The sequence below is a fragment of the Corvus hawaiiensis genome, chromosome 8 (genome assembly GCF_020740725.1).
Source record: "Corvus hawaiiensis isolate bCorHaw1 chromosome 8, bCorHaw1.pri.cur, whole genome shotgun sequence".
Lineage (NCBI taxonomy): Eukaryota > Metazoa > Chordata > Aves > Passeriformes > Corvidae > Corvus > Corvus hawaiiensis.
The window spans coordinates 25,611,871-25,633,134 of NC_063220.1; positions in this window are offsets into that span (position 1 = coordinate 25,611,871).

A 21,264-nucleotide genomic window follows, 5' to 3' on the forward strand; every position below is an offset into this window, starting at 1 on the left:
TTCCGTGCTCAACTTGGTATGCCTTTGGCATGGCCAGTGTCCCTGGAGCTCCTGGCTTTGTGGTTTTCTCAACCCTAATCCTTGGCATAACTCTAACCCTAACCCTAGCTTGAGCCAGAAACCAGGCATTGGGCTGTGGTGAGTTCCAAGCAGGAAAAAGACGAGGGAGCAAGGTTTAGGCTTTGCTGCGCTCACCTTGGAATGCCTTTTGCATGGTCAGTGTCCCTGGAGCTCCTGGCTCTGTGGTTTTCGCAGCCCTAATCCTCGGCGTAACCCTAGTGCTAACCCTAATCCTAGCTTGAGCCAGAAATCGGGTTGTGGGCCGTGGCGAGTTCCAAGCAGAAAGAAGAAGGGGGAGCAAGGTTTTGGCTTTTCCGTACTCAACTTTGTATGCCTTTGGCATGGTCAGTGTCCCTGGAGCTCCTGGCTCTGTGGTTTTCTGAACCCTAAACCTAGGCTTAGGCCTAGGCGTAACCCTAACCCTAACCCTAGCTTGAGCCAGAAATCCTGAAGTGGGCTGTGGTGAGTTCCAAGCAGGAAAAAGACGAGGGAGCAAGGTTTTGGCTTTGCTGCGCTCACCTTGGAATGCCTTTGGCATGGCCAGTGTCCCTGGAGCTGCTGGCTTTTCGTTTTCTGCACACTAAACCTAGGCCTAGGCGTAGGCGTAACCCTGACCCTAACCCTAGCTTGAGCCAGAAATCCTGAAGTGGGCTGTGGTGAGTTCCAAGCAGGAAGAAGAAGGGGGAGCAAAGTTTTGGCTGTGCCCTGCTCAACTTTGCATTCCTTTGGCATGGTCAGCGTCCCTGGAGCACCTGGCTTTGTGGTTTTCGCAGCCCTAATCCTCGGCATAACCCTAGTGCTAACCCTAACCCTAGCTTGAGCCAGAAATCCGGAAGTGGGCCGTGGTGAGTTCCAAGCAGAAAGAAGAAGACGAGGGAGCAAGGTTTTGGCTGTTCCGTGCTCAACTTGGTATGCCTTTCGCATGGTCAGTGTCCCTGGAGCTCCTGGCTCTGTGGTTTTCTGAACCCTAAACCTAGGCTTAGGCCTAGGCGTAACCCTAACCCTAACCCTAGCTTGAGCCAGAAATCCTGAAGTGGGCTGTGGTGAGTTCCAAGCAGGAAAAAGACGAGGGAGCAAGGTTTTGGCTTTGCTGCGCTCACCTTGGAATGCCTTTTGCATGGCCAGTGTCCCTGGAGCTCCTGGCTTTTTGTTTTCTGAACACTAAACCTTGGCCTAGGCGTAGGCGTAACCCTAACCCTAACCCTAGCTTGAGCCAGAAATCCAGCAGTGGGCTGTGGTGAGTTCTGAGCAGGAAGAAGAAAAGGGAGCAAGGTTTTGGCTTTTCCGGGCTCACCTTGGAATGCCTTTTGCATGGTCAGTGTCCCTGGAGCTCCTGGCTTTGTGGTTTTCTGAACCCTAAACCTAGGCTTAGGCCTAGGCGTAACCCTAACCCTAACCCTAGCTTGAGCCAGAAATCCTGAAGTGGGCTGTGGTGAGTTCTAAGCAGGAAAAAGACGAGGGAGCAAGGTTTTGGCTTTGCTGCGCTCACCTTGGAATGCCTTTGGCATGGCCAGTGTCCCTGGAGCTGCTGGCTCTGTGGTTTTCGCAGCCCTAATCCTCGGCGTAACCCTAGTGCTACCCCTAACCCTAGCTTGAGCCAGAAATCGGGAAGTGGGCCGTGGCGAGTTCCAAGCAGAAAGAAGAAGAATAGGGAGCAAGGTTTTGGCTGTTCCGTGCTCAACTTGGTATGCCTTTCGCATGGCCAGTGTCCCTGGAGCTCCTGGCTTTGTGGTTTTCTCAACCCTAATCCTTGGCATAACTCTAACCCTAACCCTAGCTTGAGCCAGAAACCAGGCATTGGGCTGTGGTGAGTTCCAAGCAGGAAAAAGACGAGGGAGCAAGGTTTAGGCTTTGCTGCGCTCACCTTGGAATGCCTTTGGTATGGCCAGTGTCCCTGGAGCTGCTGGCTTTTTGTTTTCTGAACACTAAACCTAGGCCTGGGCATAGGCGTAACCCTAGTGCTAACCCTAACCCTAGCTTGAGCCAGAAATCCAGCAGTGGGCTGTGGTGAGTTCTGAGCAGGAAGAAGAAAAGGGAGCAAGGTTTTGGCTTTTCCGTGCTCAACTTGGTATGCCTTTCGCATGGTCAGTGTCCCTGGAGCTCCTGGCTTTGTGGTTTTCGCAGCCCTAATCCTTGGCATAACTCTAACCCTAACCCTAGCTTGAGCCAGAAACCAGGCATTGGGCTGTGGTGAGTTCCAAGCAGGAAAAAGACGAGGGAGCAAGGTTTTGGCTTTGCTGCGCTCACCTTAGAATGCCTTTTGCATGGTCAGTGTCCCTGGAGCTCCTGGCTCTGTGGTTTTCTGAACCCTAAACCTAGGCTTAGGCATAGGCGTAACCCTAACCCTAACCCTAGCTTGAGCCAGAAATCCTGAAGTGGGCTGTGGTGAGTTCCAAGCAGGAAAAAGACAAGGGAGCGAGGTTTTGGCTTTGCTGCGCTCACCTTGGAATGCCTTTTGCATGGCCAGTGTCCCTGGAGCTCCTGGCTTTTTGTTTTCTGAACACTAAACCTTGGCCTAGGCGTAGGCGTAACCCTAACCCTAACCCTAGCTTGAGCCAGAAATCCAGCAGTGGGCTGTGGTGAGTTCTGAGCAGGAAGAAGAAAAGGGAGCAAGGTTTTGGCTTTTCCGGGCTCACCTTGGAATGCCTTTCGCATGGTCAGTGTCCCTGGAGCTCCTGGCTTTGTGGTTTTCTGAACCCTAAACCTAGGCTTAGGCCTAGGCGTAACCCTAACCCTAACCCTAGCTTGAGCCAGAAATCCTGAAGTGGGCTGTGGTGAGTTCTAAGCAGGAAAAAGACGAGGGAGCGAGGTTTTGGCTTTGCTGCGCTCACCTTGGAATGCCTTTGGCATGGCCAGTGTCCCTGGAGCTGCTGGCTCGGTGGTTTTCGCAGCCCTAATCCTCGGCGTAACCCTAGTGCTACCCCTAACCCTGGCTTGAGCGAGAAATCGGGTTGTGGGCCGTGGCGAGTTCCAAGCAGAAAGAAGAAGGGGGAGCAAAGTTTTGGCTTTTCCGTACTCAACTTTGTATGCCTTTCGCATGGTCAGTGTCCCTGGAGCTCCTGGCTCTGTGGTTTTCTGAACCCTAAACCTAGGCTTAGGCATAGGCGTAACCCTAACCCTAACCCTAGCTTGAGCCAGAAACCGAGCATTGGGCTGTGGTGAGTTCCGAGCAGAAAGAAGAAAAAGGAGCAAAGTTTTAGGCTGTGCTGCGCTCACCTTGGCATGCCTTTTGCATGGTGAGTATCCCTGGAGCTCCGGGCTCGGTGGTTTTCTATACTCTAACCCTAGGGGTTACCCTAACCCCGACCCTAACCCTAACCCTAGCTTGAGCCAGAAATCTGGAAGTGGGCTGTGGTGAGTTCTGAGCAGGAAGAAGAAGGGGGAGCAAGGTTTTGGGCTGTGCTGCGCTCACCTTGGCATGCCTTTTGCATGGTGAGTATCCCTGGAGCTCCGGGCTCGGTGGTTTTCTATACCCTAAACCTAGGCGTTACCCTAACCCCGACCGTAACCCTAACGCTAGCTTGAGCCAGAAATCGGGAAGTGGGCCGTGGCGAGTTCCAAGCAGGAAGAAGAAGAATAGGGAGCATGGTTTTGGCTTTGCTGCGCTCACCTTGGAATGCCTTTGGCATGGCCAGTGTCCCTGGAGCTCCTGGCTCTGTGGTTTTCTCAACCCTAATCCTTGGCATAACTCTAACCCTAACCCTAGCTTGAGCCAGAAACCAGGCATTGGGCTGTGCTGAGTTCCGAGCAGGAAGAAGAAAAGGGAGCAAGGTTTTGGCTTTTCCGTGCTCAACTTTGTATGCGTTTTGCATGGTCAGTGTCCCTGGAGCTCCTGGCTTTGTGGTTTTCTGAACCCTAAACCTAGGCTTAGGCCTAGGCGTAACCCTAACCCTAACCCTAGCTTGAGCCAGAAATCCTGAAGTGGGCTGTGGTGAGTTCCAAGCAGGAAGAAGAAGGGGGAGCAAAGTTTTGGCTGTGCCCTGCTCAACTTTGCATTCCTTTGGCATGGTCAGTGTCCCTGGAGCACCTGGCTTTGTGGTTTTCGCAGCCCTAATCCTCGGCATAACCCTAGTGCTAACCCTAACCCTAGCTTGAGCCAGAAATCCGGAAGTGGGCCGTGGTGAGTTCCAAGCAGAAAGAAGAAGACGAGGGAGCAAGGTTTTGGCTGTTCCGTGCTCAACTTGGTATGCCTTTCGCATGGTCAGTGTCCCTGGAGCTCCTGGCTCTGTGGTTTTCTGAACCCTAAACCTAGGCTTAGGCCTAGGCGTAACCCTAACCCTAACCCTAGCTTGAGCCAGAAATCCTGAAGTGGGCTGTGGTGAGTTCCAAGCAGGAAAAAGACGAGGGAGCGAGGTTTTGGCTTTGCTGCGCTCACCTTGGAATGCCTTTGGTATGGCCAGTGTCCCTGGAGCTCCTGGCTTTTTGTTTTCTGAACACTAAACCTTGGCCTAGGCGTAGGCGTAACCCTAACCCTAACCCTAGCTTGAGCCAGAAATCCAGCAGTGGGCTGTGGTGAGTTCTGAGCAGGAAGAAGAAAAGGGAGCAAGGTTTTGGCTTTTCCGGGCTCACCTTGGAATGCCTTTCGCATGGTCAGTGTCCCTGGAGCTCCTGGCTTTGTGGTTTTCTGAACCCTAAACCTAGGCTTAGGCCTAGGCGTAACCCTAACCCTAACCCTAGCTTGAGCCAGAAATCCTGAAGTGGGCTGTGGTGAGTTCTAAGCAGGAAAAAGACGAGGGAGCAAGGTTTTGGCTTTGCTGCGCTCACCTTGGAATGCCTTTGGCATGGCCAGTGTCCCTGGAGCTGCTGGCTCTGTGGTTTTCGCAGCCCTAATCCTCGGCGTAACCCTAGTGCTACCCCTAACCCTAGCTTGAGCCAGAAATCTGGAAGTGGGCCGTGGCGAGTTCCAAGCAGAAAGAAGAAGAATAGGGAGCAAGGTTTTGGCTGTTCCGTGCTCAACTTGGTATGCCTTTCGCATGGCCAGTGTCCCTGGAGCTCCTGGCTTTGTGGTTTTCTCAACCCTAATCCTTGGCATAACTCTAACCCTAACCCTAGCTTGAGCCAGAAACCAGGCATTGGGCTGTGGTGAGTTCCAAGCAGGAAAAAGACGAGGGAGCAAGGTTTAGGCTTTGCTGCGCTCACCTTGGAATGCCTTTTGCATGGTCAGTGTCCCTGGAGCTCCTGGCTCTGTGGTTTTCGCAGCCCTAATCCTCAGCGTAACCCTAGTGCTAACCCTAACCCTGGCTTGAGCGAGAAATCGGGTTGTGGGCCGTGGCGAGTTCCAAGCAGAAAGAAGAAGGGGGAGCAAAGTTTTGGCTTTTCCGTACTCAACTTTTTATGCCTTTCACATGGTCAGTGTCCCTGGAGCTCCTGGCTCTGTGGTTTTCTGAACCCTAAACCTAGGCTTAGGCCTAGGCGTAACCCTAACCCTAGCTTGAGCCAGAAATCGTGAAGTGGGCTGTGGTGAGTTCCAAGCAGGAAAAAGACGAGGGAGCAAGGTTTTGGCTTTGCTGCGCTCACCTTGGAATGCCTTTGGCATGGCCAGTGTCCCTGGAGCTGCTGGCTTTTTGTTTTCTGAACACTAAACCTAGGCCTAGGCGTAGGCGTAACCCTAACCCTAACCCTAGCTTGAGCCAGAAACCGAGCATTGGGCTGTGGTGAGTTCCGAGCAGAAAGAAGAAGGGGGAGCAAGGTTTTGGGCTGTGCTGCGCTCACCTTGGCATGCCTTTTGCATGGTGAGTATCCCTGGAGCTCCGGGCTCGGTGGTTTCCTATACCCTAACCCTAGGCGTTACCCTAACCCCGACCCTAACCCTAACCCTAGCTTGAGCCAGAAATCCGGCAGTGGGCCGTGGCGAGTTCCAAGCAGAAAGAAGAAGAATAGGGAGCAAGGTTTTGGCTTTGCTGCGCTCACCTTGGAATGCCTTTGGCATGGCCAGTGTCCCTGGAGCTCCTGGCTTTGTGGTTTTCTCAACCCTAATCCTTGGCATAACTCTAACCCTAACCCTAGCTTGAGCCAGAAACCAGGCATTGGGCTGTGGTGAGTTCCGAGCAAGAAGAAGAAAAGGGAGCAAGGTTTTGGCTTTTCCGGGCTCACCTTGGAATGCCTTTTGCATGGCCAGTGTCCCTGGAGCTCCTGGCTTTGTGGTTTTCTGAACCCTAAACCTAGGCTTAGGCCTAGGCGTAACCCTAACCCTAACCCTAGCTTGAGCCAGAAATCCTGAAGTGGGCTGTGGTGAGTTCTAAGCAGGAAAAAGACGAGGGAGCAAGGTTTTGGCTTTGCTGCGCTCACCTTGGAATGCCTTTGGCATGGCCAGTGTCCCTGGAGCTGCTGGCTCTGTGGTTTTCGCAGCCCTAATCCTCGGCGTAACCCTAGTGCTACCCCTAACCCTAGCTTGAGCCAGAAATCTGGAAGTGGGCCGTGGCGAGTTCCAAGCAGAAAGAAGAAGAATAGGGAGCAAGGTTTTGGCTGTTCCGTGCTCAACTTGGTATGCCTTTCGCATGGCCAGTGTCCCTGGAGCTCCTGGCTTTGTGGTTTTCTCAACCCTAATCCTTGGCATAACTCTAACCCTAACCCTAGCTTGAGCCAGAAACCAGGCATTGGGCTGTGGTGAGTTCCAAGCAGGAAAAAGACGAGGGAGCAAGGTTTAGGCTTTGCTGCGCTCACCTTGGAATGCCTTTGGTATGGCCAGTGTCCCTGGAGCTGCTGGCTTTTTGTTTTCTGAACACTAAACCTAGGCCTAGGCATAGGCGTAACCCTAACCCTAACCCTAGCTTGAGCCAGAAATCCAGCAGTGGGCTGTGGTGAGTTCTGAGCAGGAAGAAGAAAAGGGAGCAAGGTTTTGGCTTTTCCGGGCTCACCTTGGAATGCCTTTTGCATGGCCAGTGTCCCTGGAGCTCCTGGCTTTGTGGTTTTCTGAACCCTAAACCTAGGCTTAGGCCTAGGCGTAACCCTAACCCTAACCCTAGCTTGAGCCAGAAATCCTGAAGTGGGCTGTGGTGAGTTCTAAGCAGGAAAAAGACGAGGGAGCGAGGTTTTGGCTTTGCTGCGCTCACCTTGGAATGCCTTTGGCATGGCCAGTGTCCCTGGAGCTGCTGGCTCTGTGGTTTTCGCAGCCCTAATCCTCGGCGTAACCCTAGTGCTACCCCTAACCCTGGCTTGAGCGAGAAATCGGGTTGTGGGCCGTGGCGAGTTCCAAGCAGAAAGAAGAAGGGGGAGCAAGGTTTTGGCTTTTCCGTACTCAACTTTTTATGCCTTTCGCATGGTCAGTGTCCCTGGAGCTCCTGGCTCTGTGGTTTTCTGAACCCTAAACCTAGGCTTAGGCCTAGGCGTAACCCTAACCCTAGCTTGAGCCAGAAATCCTGAAGTGGGCTGTGGTGAGTTCCAAGCAGGAAAAAGACGAGGGAGCAAGGTTTTGGCTTTGCTGCGCTCACCTTGGAATGCCTTTGGCATGGCCAGTGTCCCTGGAGCTGCTGGCTTTTTGTTTTCTGAACACTAAACCTAGGCCTAGGCATAGGCGTAACCCTAACCCTAACCCTAGCTTGAGCCAGAAACCGAGCATTGGGCTGTGGTGAGTTCCGAGCAGAAAGAAGAAGGGGGAGCAAGGTTTTGGGCTGTGCTGCGCTCACCTTGGCATGCCTTTTGCATGGTGAGTATCCCTGGAGCTCCGGGCTCGGTGGTTTCCTATACCCTAACCCTAGGCGTTACCCTAACCCCGACCCTAACCCTAACCCTAGCTTGAGCCAGAAATCGGGAAGTGGGCCGTGGCGAGTTCCAAGCAGAAAGAAGAAGAATAGGGAGCAAGGTTTTGGCTTTGCTGCGCTCACCTTGGAATGCCTTTGGCATGGCCAGTGTCCCTGGAGCTCCTGGCTTTGTGGTTTTCTCAACCCTAATCCTTGGCATAACTCTAACCCTAACCCTAGCTTGAGCCAGAAACCAGGCATTGGGCTGTGGTGAGTTCCGAGCAGGAAGAAGAAAAGGGAGCAAGGTTTTGGCTTTTCCGGGCTCACCTTGGAATGCCTTTTGCATGGCCAGTGTCCCTGGAGCTCCTGGCTTTGTGGTTTTCTGAACCCTAAACCTAGGCTTAGGCCTAGGCGTAACCCTAACCCTAACCCTAGCTTGAGCCAGAAATCCTGAAGTGGGCTGTGGTGAGTTCTAAGCAGGAAAAAGACGAGGGAGCAAGGTTTTGGCTTTGCTGCGCTCACCTTGGAATGCCTTTGGCATGGCCAGTGTCCCTGGAGCTGCTGGCTCTGTGGTTTTCGCAGCCCTAATCCTCGGCGTAACCCTAGTGCTACCCCTAACCCTAGCTTGAGCCAGAAATCTGGAAGTGGGCCGTGGCGAGTTCCAAGCAGAAAGAAGAAGAATAGGGAGCAAGGTTTTGGCTGTTCCGTGCTCAACTTGGTATGCCTTTCGCATGGCCAGTGTCCCTGGAGCTCCTGGCTTTGTGGTTTTCTCAACCCTAATCCTTGGCATAACTCTAACCCTAACACTAGCGTGAGCCAGAAACCAGGCATTGGGCTGTGGTGAGTTCCAAGCAGGAAAAAGACGAGGGAGCAAGGTTTAGGCTTTGCTGCGCTCACCTTGGAATGCCTTTGGTATGGCCAGTGTCCCTGGAGCTGCTGGCTTTTTGTTTTCTGAACACTAAACCTAGGCCTAGGCCTAGGCGTAACCCTAACCCTAACCCTAACCCTAGCTTGAGCCAGAAACCAGGCATTGGGCTGTGGTGAGTTCCGAGCAGAAAGAAGAAAAAGGAGCAAAGTTTTGGGCTGTGCTGCGCTCACCTTGGCATGCCTTTTGCATGGTGAGTATCCCTGGAGCTCCGGGCTCGGTGGTTTTCTATACCCTAACCCTAGGCGTTACCCTAACCCCGACCCTAACCCTAACCCTAGCTTGAGCCAGAAATCCGGAAGTGGGCCGTGGCGAGTTCCAAGCAGAAAGAAGAAGACGAGGGAGCAAGGTTTTGGCTGTTCCGTGCTCAACTTGGTATGCCTTTCGCATGGTCAGTGTCCCTGGAGCTCCTGGCTTTGTGGTTTTCTGAACCCTAAACCTAGGCTTAGGCCTAGGCGTAACCCTAACCCTAACCCTAGCTTGAGCCAGAAATCCTGAAGTGGGCTGTGGTGAGTTCTGAGCAGGAAGAAGAAGGGGGAGCAAGGTTTTGGGCTGTGCTGCGCTCACCTTGGCATGCCTTTTGCATGGTGAGTATCCCTGGAGCTCCGGGCTCGGTGGTTTCCTCTACCCTAACCCTAGGCGTTACCCTAACCCCGACCGTAACCCTAACCCTAGCTTGAGCCAGAAATCGGGTTGTGGGCTGTGGCGAGTTCCAAGCAGAAAGAAGAAGAATAGGGAGCAAGGTTTTGGCTTTTCCGTGCTCAACTTGGTATGCCTTTGGCATGGCCAGTGTCCCTGGAGCTCCTGGCTTTGTGGTTTTCTCAACCCTAATCCTTGGCATAACTCTAACCCTAACCCTAGCTTGAGCCAGAAACCAGGCATTGGGCTGTGGTGAGTTCCAAGCAGGAAAAAGACGAGGGAGCAAGGTTTAGGCTTTGCTGCGCTCACCTTGGAATGCCTTTTGCATGGTCAGTGTCCCTGGAGCTCCTGGCTCTGTGGTTTTCGCAGCCCTAATCCTCGGCGTAACCCTAGTGCTAACCCTAATCCTAGCTTGAGCCAGAAATCGGGTTGTGGGCCGTGGCGAGTTCCAAGCAGAAAGAAGAAGGGGGAGCAAGGTTTTGGCTTTTCCGTACTCAACCTTGTATGCCTTTGGCATGGCCAGTGTCCCTGGAGCTCCTGGCTCTGTGGTTTTCTCAACCCTAATCCTTGGCATAACTCTAACCCTAACCCTAGTTTGAGCCAGAAACCAGGCATTGGGCTGTGGTGAGTTCCGAGCAGGAAGAAGAAAAGGGAGCCAGGTTTTGGCTTTTCCGTGCTCAACTTTGTATGCGTTTTGCATGGTCAGTGTCCCTGGAGCTCCTGGCTTTGTGGTTTTCTGAACACTAAACCTAGGCTTAGGCCTAGGCGTAACCCTAACCCTAACCCTAGCTTGAGCCAGAAATCCTGAAGTGGGCTGTGGTGAGTTCCAAGCAGGAAAAAGACGAGGGAGCGAGGTTTTGGCTTTGCTGCGCTCACCGTGGAATGCCTTTGGCATGGCCAGTGTCCCTGGAGCACCTGGCTTTTTGTTTTCTGAACACTAAACCTTGGCCTAGGCGTAGGCGTAACCCTAACCCTAACCCTAGCTTGAGCCAGAAATCCAGCATTGGGCTGTGGTGAGTTCTGAGCAGGAAGAAGAAAAGGGAGCAAGGTTTTGGCTTTTCCGGGCTCACCTTAGAATGCCTTTTGCATGGTCAGTGTCCCTGGAGCTCCTGGCTTTGTGGTTTTCTGAACCCTAAACCTAGGCTTAGGCCTAGGCGTAACTCTAACCCTAACCCTAGCTTGAGCCAGAAATCCTGAAGTGGGCTGTGGTGAGTTCCAAGCAGGAAAAAGACGAGGGAGCAAGGTTTTGGCTTTGCTGCGCTCACCTTGGAATGCCTTTGGCATGGCCAGTGTCCCTGGAGCTGCTGGCTCTGTGGTTTTCGCAGCCCTAATCCTTGGCGTAACCCTAGTGCTAACCCTAACCCTAGCTTGAGCGAGAAATCGGGTTGTGGGCGGTGGCGAGTTCCAAGCAGAAAGAAGAAGACGATGGAGCAAGGTTTTGGCTTTTCCGTGCTCAACTTTGTATGCCTTTCGCATGGTCAGTGTCCCTGGAGCTCCTGGCTCTGTGGTTTTCTGAACCCTAAACCTAGGCTTAGGCCTAGGCGTAACCCTAACCCTAACCCTAGCTTGAGCCAGAAATCCTGAAGTGGGCTGTGGTGAGTTCCAAGCAGGAAAAAGACGAGGGAGCGAGGTTTTGGCTTTGCTGCGCTCACCTTGGAATGCCTTTTGCATGGCCAGTGTCCCTGGAGCTCCTGGCTTTTTGTTTTCTGAACACTAAACCTTGGCCTAGGCGTAGGCGTAACCCTAACCCTAACCCTAGCTTGAGCCAGAAATCCAGCAGTGGGCTGTGGTGAGTTCTGAGCAGGAAGAAGGAAAGGGAGCAAGGTTTTGGCTTTTCCGGGCTCACCTTGGAATGCCTTTCGCATGGTCAGTGTCCCTGGAGCTCCTGGCTCTGTGGTTTTCTGAACCCTAAACCTAGGCTTAGGCCTAGGCGTAACCCTAACCTGTTGGGGTCCCTCCCCTGCCGTGGAGCCCTGGGAGAGGGGCCCTGAGGGCACAGACACGGGGCTTCCCTGTCCCTGCTCAGCCTCGTTCCCATTGGTTGGTTTGTGTTCCCTGCGCGGGCAGAAGGACCCTTGGTCCCGTGACTGGAGCAGTTCCTGAGCAGAGCTCCGGCCATGCGGCTGGAGAAATAAACATCTCTGAAACATCTTGCAAGAATCTGTCTGTCCATATATATTTCCTTTCCACGGGACTCCTGGTTTGATATATGCGTGTTGCAGTATCCCCACTGCAAAAAATCTAACCCTAACCCTAGCTTGAGCCAGAAATCCTGAAGTGGGCTGTGGTGAGTTCTAAGCAGGAAAAAGACGAGGGAGCAAGGTTTTGGCTTTGCTGCGCTCACCTTGGAATGCCTTTGGCATGGCCAGTGTCCCTGGAGCTGCTGGCTTTTTGTTTTCTGAACACTAAACCTAGGCCTAGGCGTAGGCGTAACCCTAACCCTAACCCTAGCTTGAGCCAGAAATCCAGCAGTGGGCTGTGGTGAGTTCTGAGCAGGAAGAAGGAAAGGGAGAAAGTTTTGGCTTTTCCGGGCTCAACTTGGTATGCCTTTCGCATGGCCAGTGTCCCTGGAGCTCCTGGCTTTGTGGTTTTCTCAACCCTAATCCTTGGCATAACTCTAACCCTAACCCTAGCTTGAGCCAGAAACCAGGCATTGGGCTGTGGTGAGTTCCAAGCAGGAAAAAGACGAGGGAGCAAGGTTTAGGCTTTGCTGCGCTCACCTTGGAATGCCTTTTGCATGGTCAGTGTCCCTGGAGCTCCTGGCTCTGTGGTTTTCGCAGCCCTAATCCTCGGCGTAACCCTAGTGCTAACCCTAACCCTAGCTTGAGCGAGAAATCGGGTTGTGGGCCGTGGCGAGTTCCAAGCAGAAAGAAGAAGGGGGAGCAAGGTTTTGGCTTTTCCGGGCTCAACTTTGTATGCCTTTCGCATGGCCAGTGTCCCTGGAGCTCCTGGCTCTGTGGTTTTCTGAACCCTAAACCTAGGCTTAGGCATAGGCGTAACCCTAACCCTAACCCTAGCTTGAGCCAGAAATCCTGAAGTGGGCTGTGGTGAGTTCCAAGCAGGAAAAAGACGTGGGAGCAAGGTTTTGGCTTTGCTGCGCTCACCTTGGAATGCCTTTGGCATGGCCAGTGTCCCTGGAGCTGCTGGCTTTTTGTTTTCTGAACACTAAACCTAGGCCTAGGCGTAGGCGTAACCCTAACCCTAACCCTAGCTTGAGCCAGAAACCGAGCATTGGGCTGTGGTGAGTTCTGAGCAGAAAGAAGAAAAAGGAGCAAAGTTTTGGGCTGTGCTGCGCTCACCTTGGCATGCCTTTTGCATGGTGAGTATCCCTGGAGCTCCAGGCTCAGTGGTTTTCTATACTCTAACCCTAGGCGTTACCCTAACCCTGACCCTAACCCTAACCCTAGCTTGAGCCAGAAATCGGGAAGTGGGCCGTGGCGAGTTCCAAGCAGAAAGAAGAAGAATAGGGAGCAAGGTTTTGGCTGTTCCGTGCTCAACTTGGTATGCCTTTGGCATGGCCAGTGTCCCTGGAGCTCCTGGCTTTGTGGTTTTCTCAACCCTAATCCTTGGCATAACTCTAACCCTAACCCTAGCTTGAGCCAGAAACCAGGCATTGGGCTGTGGTGAGTTCCAAGCAGGAAAAAGACGAGGGAGCAAGGTTTAGGCTTTGCTGCGCTCACCTTGGAATGCCTTTTGCATGGTCAGTGTCCCTGGAGCTCCTGGCTCTGTGGTTTTCGCAGCCCTAATCCTCGGCGTAACCCTAGTGCTAACCCTAACCCTAGCTTGAGCCAGAAATCGGGAAGTGGGCCGTGGCGAGTTCCAAGCAGAAAGAAGAAGACGAGGGAGCAAGGTTTTGGCTTTTCCGTGCTCAACTTGGTATGCCTTTCGCATGGTCAGTGTCCCTGGAGCTCCTGGCTCTGTGGTTTTCTGAACCCTAAACCTAGGCTTAGGCCTAGGCGTAACCCTAACCCTAACCCTAGCTTGAGCCAGAAATCCTGAAGTGGGCTGTGGTGAGTTCCAAGCAGGAAAAAGACGAGGGAGCGAGGTTTTGGCTTTGCTGCGCTCACCGTGGAATGCCTTTGGCATGGCCAGTGTCCCTGGAGCTGCTGGCTTTTTGTTTTCTGAACACTAAACCTTGGCCTAGGCGTAGGCGTAACCCTAACCCTAACCCTAGCTTGAGCCAGAAATCCAGCATTGGGCTGTGGTGAGTTCTGAGCAGGAAGAAGAAAAGGGAGCAAGGTTTTGGCTTTTCCGGGCTCACCTTGGAATGCCTTTTGCATGGTCAGTGTCCCTGGAGCTCCTGGCTTTGTGGTTTTCTGAACCCTAAACCTAGGCTTAGGCCTAGGCGTAACTCTAACCCTAACCCTAGCTTGAGCCAGAAATCCTGAAGTGGGCTGTGGTGAGTTCTAAGCAGGAAAAAGACGAGGGAGCAAGGTTTTGGCTTTGCTGCGCTCACCTTGGAATGCCTTTGGCATGGCCAGTGTCCCTGGAGCTGCTGGCTCTGTGGTTTTCGCAGCCCTAATCCTCGGCGTAACCCTAGTGCTAACCCTAACCCTAGCTTGAGCGAGAAATCGGGTTGTGGGCCGTGGCGAGTTCCAAGCAGAAAGAAGAAGACGATGGAGCAAGGTTTTGGCTTTTCCGTGCTCAACTTTGTATGCCTTTCGCATGGTCAGTGTCCCTGGAGCTCCTGGCTCTGTGGTTTTCTGAACCCTAAACCTAGGCTTAGGCCTAGGCGTAACCCTAACCCTAACCCTAGCTTGAGCCAGAAATCCTGAAGTGGGCTGTGGTGAGTTCCAAGCAGGAAAAAGACGAGGGAGCGAGGTTTTGGCTTTGCTGCGCTCACCTTGGAATGCCTTTTGCATGGCCAGTGTCCCTGGAGCTCCTGGCTTTTTGTTTTCTGAACACTAAACCTTGGCCTAGGCGTAGGCGTAACCCTAACCCTAACCCTAGCTTGAGCCAGAAATCCAGCAGTGGGCTGTGGTGAGTTCTGAGCAGGAAGAAGGAAAGGGAGCAAGGTTTTGGCTTTTCCGGGCTCACCTTGGAATGCCTTTCGCATGGTCAGTGTCCCTGGAGCTCCTGGCTCTGTGGTTTTCTGAACCCTAAACCTAGGCTTAGGCCTAGGCGTAACCCTAACCTGTTGGGGTCCCTCCCCTGCCGTGGAGCCCTGGGAGAGGGGCCCTGAGGGCACAGACACGGGGCTTCCCTGTCCCTGCTCAGCCTCGTTCCCATTGGTTGGTTTGTGTTCCCTGCGCGGGCAGAAGGACCCTTGGTCCCGTGACTGGAGCAGTTCCTGAGCAGAGCTCCGGCCATGCGGCTGGAGAAATAAACATCTCTGAAACATCTAGCAAGAATCTGTCTGTCCATATATATTTCCTTTCCACGGGACTCCTGGTTTGATATATGCGTGTTGCAGTATCCCCACTGCAAAAAATCTAACCCTAACCCTAGCTTGAGCCAGAAATCCTGAAGTGGGCTGTGGTGAGTTCTAAGCAGGAAAAAGACGTGGGAGCAAGGTTTTGGCTTTGCTGCGCTCACCTTGGAATGCCTTTGGCATGGCCAGTGTCCCTGGAGCTGCTGGCTTTTTGTTTTCTGAACACTAAACCTAGGCCTAGGCGTAGGCGTAACCCTAACCCTAACCCTAGCTTGAGCCAGAAATCCAGCAGTGGGCTGTGGTGAGTTCTGAGCAGGAAGAAGAAAAGGGAGAAAGTTTTGGCTTTTCCGGGCTCAACTTGGTATGCCTTTCGCATGGCCAGTGTCCCTGGAGCTCCTGGCTTTGTGGTTTTCTCAACCCTAATCCTTGGCATAACTCTAACCCTAACCCTAGCTTGAGCCAGAAACCAGGCATTGGGCTGTGGTGAGTTCCAAGCAGGAAAAAGACGAGGGAGCAAGGTTTAGGCTTTGCTGCGCTCACCTTGGAATGCCTTTTGCATGGTCAGTGTCCCTGGAGCTCCTGGCTCTGTGGTTTTCGCAGCCCTAAACCTCGGCGTAACCCTAGTGCTAACCCTAACCCTAGCTTGAGCGAGAAATCGGGTTGTGGGCCGTGGCGAGTTCCAAGCAGAAAGAAGAAGGGGGAGCAAGGTTTTGGCTTTTCCGGGCTCAACTTTGTATGCCTTTCGCATGGCCAGTGTCCCTGGAGCTCCTGGCTCTGTGGTTTTCTGAACCCTAAACCTAGGCTTAGGCCTAGGCGTAACCCTAACCCTAACCCTAGCTTGAGCCAGAAATCCTGAAGTGGGCTGTGGTGAGTTCCAAGCAGGAAAAAGACGTGGGAGCAAGGTTTTGGCTTTGCTGCGCTCACCTTGGAATGCCTTTGGCATGACCAGTGTCCCTGGAGCTGCTGGCTTTTTGTTTTCTGAACACTAAACCTAGGCCTAGGCGTAGGCGTAACCCTAACCCTAACCCTAGCTTGAGCCAGAAACCGAGCATTGGGCTGTGGTGAGTTCCGAGCAGAAAGAAGAAAAAGGAGCAAAGTTTTGGGCTGTGCTGCGCTCACCTTGGCATGCCTTTTGCATGGTGAGTATCCCTGGAGCTCCAGGCTCGGTGGTTTTCTATACTCTAACCCTAGGCGTTACCCTAACCCCGACCCTAACCCTAACCCTAGCTTGAGCCAGAAATCGGGAAGTGGGCCGTGGCGAGTTCCAAGCAGAAAGAAGAAGAATAGGGAGCAAGGTTTTGGCTGTTCCGTGCTCAACTTGGTATGCCTTTGGCATGGCCAGTGTCCCTGGAGCTCCTGGCTTTGTGGTTTTCTCAACCCTAATCCTTGGCATAACTCTAACCCTAACCCTAGCTTGAGCCAGAAACCAGGCATTGGGCTGTGGTGAGTTCCAAGCAGGAAAAAGACGAGGGAGCATGGTTTTGGCTTTGCTGCGCTCACCTTGGAATGCCTTTGGCATGGCCAGTGTCCCTGGAGCTGCTGGCTTTTTGTTTTCTGAACACTAAACCTAGGCCTAGGCGTAGGCGTAACCCTAACCCTAACCCTAGCTTGAGCGAGAAATCGGGATGTGGGCCGTGGCGAGTTCCAAGCAGAAAGAAGAAGGGGGAGCAAGGTTTTGGGCTGTGCTGCGCTCACCTTGGCATGCCTTTTGCATGGTGAGTATCCCTGGAGCTTCGGGCTCGGTGGTTTTCTATACCCTAACCCTAGGGGTTACCCTAACCCCGACCCTAACCCTAACCCTAGCTTGAGCCAGAAATCGGGAAGAGGGCTGTGGTGAGTTCCAAGCAGGAAGAAGAAGGGGGAGCAAAGTTTTGGCTGTGCCCTGCTCAACTTTGCATGCCTTTCGCATGGTCAGTGTCCCTGGAGCACCTGGCTTTGTGGTTTTCGCAGCCCTAATCCTCGGCATAACCCTAGTGCTAACCCTAACCCTAGCTTGAGCCAGAAATCCGGAAGTGGGCCGTGGCGAGTTCCAAGCAGAAAGAAGAAGACGAGGGAGCAAGGTTTTGGCTGTTCCGTGCTCAACTTGGTATGCCTTTCGCATGGTCAGTGTCCCTGGAGCTCCTGGCTCTGTGGTTTTCTGAACCCTAAACCTAGGCTTAGGCCTAGGCGTAACCCTAACCCTAACCCTAGCTTGAGCCAGAAATCCTGAAGTGGGCTGTGGTGAGTTCCAAGCAGGAAAAAGACGAGGGAGCGAGGTTTTGGCTTTTCCGGGCTCACCTTGGAATGCCTTTTGCATGGCCAGTGTCCCTGGAGCTCCTGGCTTTTTGTTTTCTGAACACTAAACCTTGGCCTAGGCGTAGGCGTAACCCTAACCCTAACCCTAGCTTGAGCCAGAAATCCAGCAGTGGGCTGTGGTGAGTTCTGAGCAGGAAGAAGAAAAGGGAGCAAGGTTTTGGCTTTTCCGGGCTCACCTTGGAATGCCTTTCGCATGGTCAGTGTCCCTGGAGCTCCTGGCTCTGTGGTTTTCTGAACCCTAAACCTAGGCTTAGGCCTAGGCGTAACCCTAACCTGTTGGGGTCCCTCCCCTGCCGTGGAGCCCTGGGAGAGGGGCCCTGAGGGCACAGACACGGGGCTTCCCTGTCCCTGCTCAGCCTCGTTCCCATTGGTTGGTTTGTGTTCCCTGCGCGGGCAGAAGGACCCTTGGTCCCGTGACTGGAGCAGTTCCTGAGCAGAGCTCCGGCCATGCGGCTGGAGAAATAAACATCTCTGAAACATCTAGCAAGAATCTGTCTGTCCATATATATTTCCTTTCCACGGGACTCCTGGTTTGATATATGCGTGTTGCAGTATCCCCACTGCAACAAATCTAACCCTAACCCTAGCTTGAGCCAGAAATCCTGAAGTGGGCTGTGGTGAGTTCCAAGCAGGAAGAAGAAGGGGGAGCAAAGTTTTGGCTGTGCCCTGCTCAACTTTGCATGCCTTTCGCATGGTCAGTGTTCCTGGAGCTCCTGGCTTTGTGGTTTTCTGAACCCTAAACCTAGGCTTAGGCATAGGCGCAAACCTAACCCTAAGCCTCGCTTGAGCCAGAAATCCAGAAGTGGGCTGTGGTGAGTTCCAAGCAGAAAGAAGAAGAAGGGGGAGCAATGTTTTGGGCTGTGCCCTGCTCAACTTTGCATGCCTTTTGCATAGCCAGTGTCCCTGGAGCTTCTGGCTTTGTGGTTTTCGCAGCCCTAATCCTCGGCGTAACCCTAGTGCTAACCCTAACCCTAACCCTAGCTTGAGCGAGAAATCGGGTTGTGGGCCGTGGCGAGTTCCAAGCAGAAAGAAGAAGAATAGGGAGCAATGTTTTGGCTTTTCCGTGCTCAACTTGGTATGCCTTTCGCATGGTCAGTGTCCCTGGAGCTCCTGGCTCTGTGGTTTTCTGAACCCTAAACCTAGGCTTAGGCCTAGGCATAACCCTAATCCTAGCTCGAGCCAGAAACCAGGCATTGGGCTGTGGTGAGTTCCAAGCAGGAAAAAGACGAGGGAGCAAGGTTTTGGCTTTGCTGTGCTCACTTTGGAATGCCTTTGGCATGGCCAGTGTCCCTGGAGCTGCTGGCTTTTTGTTTTCTGAACACTAAACCTAGGCCTAGGCATAGGCATAACCCTAACCCTAACCCTAGCTTGAGCCAGAAATCGGGTTGCTGGCCGTGGCGCGTGCCAAGCAGAAATAAGAAGGGGAAGCAAGGTTTTGGGCTGTGCTGCGCTCACCTTGGCATGCCTTTTGCATGGTGAGTATCCCTGGAGCTCCGGGCTCAGTGGTTTTCTATACCCTAACCCTAGGCCTAACCCTAACCCCGACCCTAACCCTAACCCTAGCTTGAGCCAGAAATCCGGCAGTGGGCTGTGGTGAGTTCCAAGCAGGAAGAAGAAGAGGGGGAGCAAGGTTTTGGCTGTGCCCTTTTCAACTTTGCATGCCTTTCACATGGTCAGTGTCCCTGGATCTCCTGGCTTTGTGGTTTTCGCAGCCCTAATCCTTGGCGTAACCCTAGTGCTAACCCTTACCCTAACCCTAGCTTGAGCGAGAAGTCGGTTTGTGGGCCGTGGCGAGTTCCGAGCAGAAAGAAGAAGAATAGGGAGCAAGGTTTTGGCTTTTCCGTGCTCAACTTGGTATGCCTTTCGCATGGTCAGTGTCCCTGGAGCTCCTGGCTCTGTGGTTTTCTGAACCCGAAACCTAGGCCTAGGCGTTGGCGTAGCCCTAACCCTAGCTTGAGCCAGAAATCGGGTTGCTGGCCGTGGCGAGTTCCAAGCAGAAAGAAGAAGAGGGGGAGCAAGGTTTTGGGCTGTGCTGCGCTCACCTTGGCATGCCTTTTGCATGGTGAGTATCCCTGGAGCTCCGGGCTCGGTGGTTTTCTATACCCTAACCCTAGGCATTACCCTAAACCTGACCCTAACCCTAACCCTAGCTTGAGCCAGAAATCCGGCAGTGGGCTGTGGTGAGTTCCGTGCAGGAAGAAGAAGAGGGGGAGCAAGGTTTTGGCTTTTCCGTGCTCAACTTGGTATGCCCTTCGCATGGCCAGTGTCCCTGGAGCTCCTGGCTCTGTGGTTTTCTGAACCCTAATCCTTGGCATAACCCTAACCCTAGCTTGAGCCAGAAATCGTCTCAAGTGGGCTTAGTGGGCCAATGTAGTACTGATGATCACTTATTTGCTTGGAATGTTATCAAAAGTTTATATTATTTGTCACAGGACACTAAACACCCATTAAGTCAGGATTTTAGTAGTGGTGTGAGACAAGTTTCAGCCATCAAGGGAAAAATAAAATGCCCCTATATAATTATTTTCAGGCTCTAAAATAATGTTTTTCTTCAGCGACTCTCATCTTAATGGTACTCTTGAATTGCTAAGTCCTTTATCAATATAAATAAGGGTTAGTTTATCCATTTGATAGGTGTCATTAAAACAAACTCTGTAGGTATATAAACTTGGACCAAGGAACTGATTTGATGTAGAAATGTGAACCCCTAGCAGGAAGAGACAGCCAAAGCTCTCACCTCTAATTTCTAACTCCAATCACTAATCTACATAGCAGGGACTTGATGAGTGTGCTTTAACAGTGGGTATTCTTGAAATACATCCCCTTCCTTGAAAAAATGGTCTACATTTGGCATGCAAAGTATTATCCTGCCTTTACATCTGAAATGAGAAAAGTTTCCAGTTAAAAAAAAAAATCCTAATCAGCTAGTCTGCTTCCAGAATTTTTGTGCCACTGAATTCTAGTCTTCTTTAAAGGACTGACTAAAATCTGGACACATGAAGAATATTTCTCTTTTATTTCATCATTCTGTTTACCTTTGAACTAGTTTCTGCCTTTTCTAATGAGCTGGCTTGGCTACTAAAGCTGTTGGCATCCCCCGGGACCTGAGAGCAAGGAGGTCGTCTGAACCCTTCCTTTTAGGCTGCTTTGCCACATGAATTCCAGGGCAATGGTTTCCACTGTTTGTTGGAACTGGGATTAAGAGTGGCTGTGTTTTGAGTGACAGAAGCTACTGGGGAACTCTAAAAGCCTTCATTTAACTTATTCCTTTCTTTTCACACCACTCAGACAGTGTTGTAAAGTTGCACCGCTGTTAAGGCAAACAACTGCACTGCAAAGCAGTGGCTTTAAAGCACCCGGCTGCCTTTTGGCACCTCGGCTGGGAAAGGCTTTAAACGTCAACCCCACCCGCTGCCTGTGGAATACTTGTGGAAAGCAAAAATAATGTTTTTCTTGTTCTTCCCATGATCAGTAATGTCTGTTACAGACACTCCACTGCACAATGTCAGCTAATGCTGGTATCCCCTCAAGCTAAACTGATCGCCAAGAGAAGGCAATGAAACCCCAAACCTTCAACAGCGGCTTTGGATCCCTGCAGCAGTCAGGGTTTGTTTGGCCACCTGTGTGTTTGTGGCTTTTAAGTGCCTGCCCAGGCCCTGAAGTTTCAAGCATAAGCTAAGAATTTATTATGAGCTTTGCACTTTAAATATTTTTTTCACTTAAAGTTCTACTGTTACTGTTCAACTTCTGCTCATGCAGCAATGTAGGTACAGGCTAAACTGGGATATTGGTGTTTCTGGAGGACATTGTTTAGAATTAATACAAATCAAAACCCAACAAAAACCCCTAACATGCAGTGAGTATTTTGTTTGAAAACCACTTTTGCTACCTCTTATCTGGAATATCTCCAGCTCCCTTTTTACCCACTGGCTGGTTGTGACAGATTCTGAGAACTAATAAGCACCCCTTTCCTAACAAGAGGAAGGCTTTGGATCTGCCATAATCACTCCTCTAGCATCCTGGCTCTATGTGGAATGCTTCTACCTCCTGGAAGGAGTCCAGCATCTGCTCTGCAAACCACAGTGCATAGTTTTGAATGTTATAAATACTTTCTCGAAGATTTACTTTCTCAAATATACCTGTATAAATGTTCATGACTTAAGAGTTCTTACTGGCATATAAAGCATAGTTACTTTGTCTTGACTTTACACTTGATGCCCATTAACATTTTTCTTGAAAAACCATATTTTAAAATCATTTATTTAATAGTACTAGGCTCTGTCTTTTTGCATAAT